The sequence below is a fragment of the Podarcis muralis genome, chromosome 9, assembly GCF_964188315.1.
Source record: "Podarcis muralis chromosome 9, rPodMur119.hap1.1, whole genome shotgun sequence".
Classification (NCBI taxonomy): Eukaryota; Metazoa; Chordata; class Lepidosauria; order Squamata; family Lacertidae; genus Podarcis; species Podarcis muralis.
The window spans coordinates 5,932,351-5,937,827 of NC_135663.1; the positions used below are offsets into that span (position 1 = coordinate 5,932,351).

The 5,477-nt window shown below is 53.5% G+C and overlaps 1 protein-coding gene across 2 annotated transcripts in view; it reads left to right on the forward strand.

Moving 5' to 3' along the window:
• The first annotated feature begins 4,776 nt into the window (after positions 1-4,776).
• Positions 4,777-5,477, forward strand: part of LZTS3 (leucine zipper tumor suppressor family member 3) — a 78,118-nt gene continuing 77,417 nt past the window's right edge. The window contains exon 1 of one of the 2 annotated variants that reach the window (XM_028744182.2): positions 4,777-5,155. The gene's annotated coding sequence lies outside the window, so the exon portion shown is untranslated. The remainder of the gene's footprint in view (positions 5,156-5,477) is intronic. The other variant, XM_028744176.2, reaches the window with a different exon arrangement.

The window sequence follows — 5,477 nt, forward strand, 5'->3', positions numbered from 1 at the left end:
AGCATTCCCTCTGTTAACAGGCAGGAGTACCTCTGAGCATATGCAGAGTGCATATTCCCGCTCCCAAGCAACCATAGCTTGGACTCCCCCCGCCCTGACATACCTGGGCTTAAGGGGGGGTTAAAGTTTCCATAGCAAAGGGCTTTCAAGTACCTTTGAGCTCCGGCACCTCTTATCTCCGAAAAATGAAAACAACATGTAATTGTATAATTATTCCCGATCTCCCTGGGCACACACTTAGTGGGCTGTGTGCATTTCTTATTTAAACCCAGTCTCTATAGCAGCGGCGGAACCGCATTAGTCGTGGGAGATGAGAAGAGCTGTCGAAGGAAGTTGAGAGTGACTGAATCACATCGCAGGTCGAAATGGCTTAGAACCAGCGTGGCAACCCACAAAGAAGGCTGATCGCCGAAGAATTGATGCTTTTGAATTCTGGTGCTGGAGGAGACTCTTGAGAGTCCCATGGACTGCAAGAAGATCAAACCGATCCATTCTTAAGGAAATCAGCCCTGAGTGCTCACTGGAAGGACAGATCCTGAAGCTGAGGCTCCAATACTTTGGCCACCACATGAGAAGAGAAGACTCCCTGGAAAAGACGCTGATGCTGGGAAAGATGGAGGGCATAAGGAGAAGGGGACGACGGAGGACGAGATGGTTGGATAGTGTTCTCGAAGCAACCAGCATGAGTTTGACCAAACTGTGGGAGGCAGTGGAAGACAGGAGTGCCTGGAGTGCTCTGGTCCAGGGGGTCACGAAGAGTCGGACACGACTAAACAACAAAAGCGTTGCAAACACAGGGGCCTGGATCCGGCAGCCTGCCAGCCCCCCATCTTTCTCCCCATCAGGTGAATGCAACAGAACAACCACCCCATTGCCTCACTGGGAAGGTTTAGACCAGTGTTTCCCAACCTTTTTTGGGCAAAGGCACACTTGTGTCATGAAAAAAATCTCGAAGCACACCACCATGCCAGATGGGGAAAGGTCACTTTTTACTTATGTAAAAAAAAAATAAAAAAATAGTAACAGCATAGAAGGTAATGGTAGATGACTGTTAGGGTCTCCCCCCAAATGCAGAATTCTATTAATATCTTCCTTAGCGAGCCGCGTTAACCCCTGTAATGCTTTCTATAGAGTAAGCATAGGGGACACTGGGGGATGTGGAACCAAGGGGGCAGTGGGCCAAAAGAGTTCGGGATCTACTGCTTTAAACAGAAATAAGAGCCAGTGGGTTCTTCCTTTTTTAAAGTATCGTTTCAGCGGGGACAGCAGTCCGGATTTCCAAAAAGCGGCGCTTTTTTGCGTCTGAGCAAAGAAAAGAGAGAGGGGGAAAAAGAGAGAGAGATTGATTTGTGGCTGCGCAAAGGGGGGAGGAGCCCAGGAGTAAAAGTAGGAAGGACGAAGGGAGGGGAAAGGAAAGTTAATAGAAGGAAAGGCGGGTGGGAGAGAAAGAGAAAGAAAGAGGGAAGGAAGGGGGGAAGAGAAGTGGAAAGGAGGGAGACCGAGGCGGGGGAGAAGCGTCTGGAGAGTTGCTCCGAAGTTTGGGGGGCCGCGGGGGTGGGCGCGCGTCCCAGGAGGCGGAGGCCAGCCCGGGCTGGGAGCCGCGCCGCGGCCCGGGGGCAGTAGGCGGACCGCGGCTCCTAGGATGTGGAAAGGGGACCGCGGCGCAGGGGGAGGAGACCCGCACGGCTAGGGCAGCGCGCAGGGGGAGGGGAGCGGGTCGGAGGCGGGCGAGGGGGGCCGCGATCCCGCGCGCCGCGAACATGGCCTCCTTCCCCGCGGGCCCCGCCGAGCCCCCCGGCCAGGGAGGGCGGCGCGCCCCCGCCGCCGAAGGAGAGCAGAGGCAGGAGGAGGAGGACGAAGGCGCTGCCGAGGAGGCGCGCCAACTTCTGCCAACTTCGGCGCCCGCCCCGTCGCCGCAGGCTCCTCCCGGCCGAGAGCCAGAGGACGGCGGCGGAGCAGGAGGAGGAGGATCGGGTTTGGCGACGGCTGCTGCGTCCTCTCCAAGCGCGGGGCTGGCCTCCGCCGCGCCCGATCCTCCGCGCTCGCCCGCTTCTCGGCGGAGCAGGTCTCGTGCGGGTGCGAGGCGCTGCTGCAGGCGGGCGACCCCGGCCGGCTGGGCCGCTTCCTGGGCTCGCTGCCGCCCGACGCCAAGGCGCCATGCGACTCGCCCGCCTCCCTCCCACGGCACACCAGGCAACGTCTCGCGGCACAGTAGTGTGCCGCGGAACACCGGTTGGGAAACACTGGTTTAGACCCTTTCTGAATTCACTGAATCCTTGGAAGTTGCCCTTGACCCCTCCCAGATTCGTAGGAATGTAAATTAAATAAAGCCAAGGAACAACAGTCATTGATTTATTATCAACCACCGTGATTAGGTGTGTAAAAAATAAGGAAATGACTATTGACTTGTGGAATCGTCTCATTAAATACAGAGTTTCCTCATTGGCCAAGGAAGTGCCCTCTGTACAAGGCCATCCTCTTTAGTGCCGAAGCTCAGACTTCCCAGTTATTATTTTTTTACACTGTACCTTGCAAACTTCTTTTTCGATCTCTGGGGCTTTAGTCATCCCCTGCACAGTCCTGCCGACCCCAAGAGGATCAATACTGACCCCTTTGGGAAACCCTGCACGGCAACAGGGGAATCAGGACAAAGCAATTTCCATGGGTCAGAATTCGCACACATCACACACCCCAAATGTGCATTCACCTTCAATAGACTGGGTCCATCATGTCTAACCACCAATTACATATGCTCCTCGCCTCCCCCACAAATTCGTTTCATATCTTTTAACAGCCACCTTTTAAAGCTTCGCTTTGTTTTTAATATTTGACGTTTTATTGTGTTTTTCCATTTTGCTGGAAGAGGCCCGAGTGGCTGGGGAAACCCAGCCAGATTGGTGGGGTATAAATAATAAAATTATTATTATTATTATTACTTGTGGCAGGGAGTTCCATACACTAAGGAAATACTGTGTGAAGAAATGCTTGAGCTTCTGCCACTTAATATTATTGGGCCATCCACAAAGTTCTACTATTATGAGAGAAGGGCGAAAAGCTGTTTATAATCATAGAATCATGGAGTTGTAGAGTTGGAAGGGACCCTGAGGGTCATCTAATCCAACCCCCTGCAGTGTAGGAATCTCAAGCATCCATGACACATGGCCATCCAACCTGCTTACGGCGACATTTTTCCACCTTCACCGCATCAAGCAGTTGGTCCCTTACCTTTCCTGCCCCGACCTGGCCACAGTGATCCATGTGATAGTCACCTCCAGGCTTGACTACTGTAATTCGCTCTACGCGGGACTGCCCTTGAAGCTGTCCCAGAAACTCCAGCGGGTGCAGAATGCAGCAGCGAGGCTCCTCACGGGTTCCCTGCCATAGGAGCACATTCACCCAGTGCTTTTCCAGCTGCACTGGCTCCCGGTGGAGTACAGGGTCAGATTTAAGGTGCTGTTTTTGACCTTTAAAGCCCTTCACGGCCTAGCACCCTTGTACCTACGGGACCGCCTCTCCCGGTATGCCCCACGGAGGACCTTAAGGTCCATAAATAGCAACACCCTAGTGGTCCCGGGCCCTAAGGAAGTCAGATTAGCCTCAATCAGAGCCAGGGCCTTCTCAACTCTGGCTCCAGCCTGGTGGAACGCTCTGCCTCATGAGACCAGGGCCCTGCAGGATCTGATTTCTTTCCGCAGGGCCTGTAAGACAGAGTTGTTGTGCCTGGCCTTTGGCTTGGAATCAATTTGATTCCCTCCCCCTCTTTCTTTTTTCCTTTCTCCCCCTGTGAAGAGGCTGCATCTTAATGTTTTAATGTTGTATTTTAATCTTGTTTTTTAAGTTGTATTTTAATCAACTTGTTTTTATTATTGGTTATTAGCCGCCCTGAGCTCGGTCTTGGCTGGGGAAGGCGGGGTATAAGTAAATTTTATTATTATCATCATCATTATTATTAACCTCCAAGGAAGGAGAGTCCACAATTTCCTGAGTTATCATATCTACTCTCTGTCTCCTCTTTCCAGGCTAAACATTCCCAACTCCCTCAACTGTTCCTCATCAGGCTTGGTTTCCAGACCCTTGATCATCTCAGTCACCCTCCTCTGCACATCTTCCAGCCTGTCAACATCCTTCTTAAATTGTGGTACCCAGAATTGGACACAGTATTCCAGGTGTGGTCTGACCAAGGCAGAATAGGGTGGTATTATTACTTCCCTTGATCTGGACACCAGACTTCTGTTGATGCAGCCTGGAATAGTATTCGCTCTTTTTGTTGCTGCCTCACCATGTTGACTCATGTTCAACTTGTGGTCCACCAAGACCCCTAGATCCTTTTCACATGCACTGCTGTCAAGCCAGGTCTCCCCAATTTCATATTTGTGCATTTGGTTCTTCCTGCCCAAGTGCAGAACCTTACATTTCTCCCTATTAAAATTCATTTTGTTAGGTTGAGCCCAGTTCTCCAATCTGTTGCGGTCAATTGATGAATGTGGGTTCAGTTTCCCAATTGGAGGAAACGCTTCATTACTTCCAACTTCTAACCGGTGCACAGAAAAAAAGCAATCCGCGCAAAATGGGACAATAAAACGTGTCAAAAAATAAAAATGCCATCAAACCCAAACATCTCCCGTCACGTGTGGACCAGCCCCGACCCTTCCTCCAAGCCTTGGAGCGCTGCAGTGCGGGAAGAGTTAAAAAGGGCAGGCGATCCACCCTCCTCCCGGATCCTGCTCTCCGATTGGCTGAGGCTGTGACAAGAGGGGCGTGGCCAGGGGGGTTGGCTGCCGTTTGCCGCAAGAAAAGGGGCAAGATGCGTGTCTGCGAGTGCGCGCGTGTGTATCGGTGACGCTGGCCGGGATGCGAGCCGCCAGCCCGCTCGCCTGCAGCGCCGCTCGCCTCCTTCCTTGCAAAGGCTCCGCGATGCGCCGGATGGCCGCCTGAGCGCACGCTTTGATTCCGCCCCCCGTGCAATTGGTCGGAGGTCGTCGTTTTCGGTTGCATTTCATTTTTGAACTCCAAGCACCTTCCCCGTCGCGGTGCATGCTTCTCTCCTGCATCCCGAGCCGCCGCCGCCAAAAAAAGAGAGGATTAAAAACCGGACGCCTCCCGGCTGAAGGAGCTGCTGCGCGCCCAGGGCGCATCGCCTGCGTTCCTGCAAAGAGTAAGGGCACGGCGGGGAGGAGGAGAGGTAGCTCTTGCCTACACGCCCGGGAGGGATTTGGGGAGGGGGCGCAGGAGGAGGGAGAGAGGGAGGCGTCGCCACACACTTGGACGGGGGGGGGGGGTTGCTTGCATGGTGGTGGAAGACTGGTTACGTTTGCACGCGTTATCTCCCCCCCCCCCCTTTTGCAAAATCGCTCAGGGTTGAGGGAATCGGTGCGCGAAGAGGATTCTGTGGGAGGACGGGAGCGTGTGCAGATATGGTTGCAATTAAAATGTGGTGCACGGCGGAGATGCGGGGGTCCTCCGAAATAAGCCCCGCC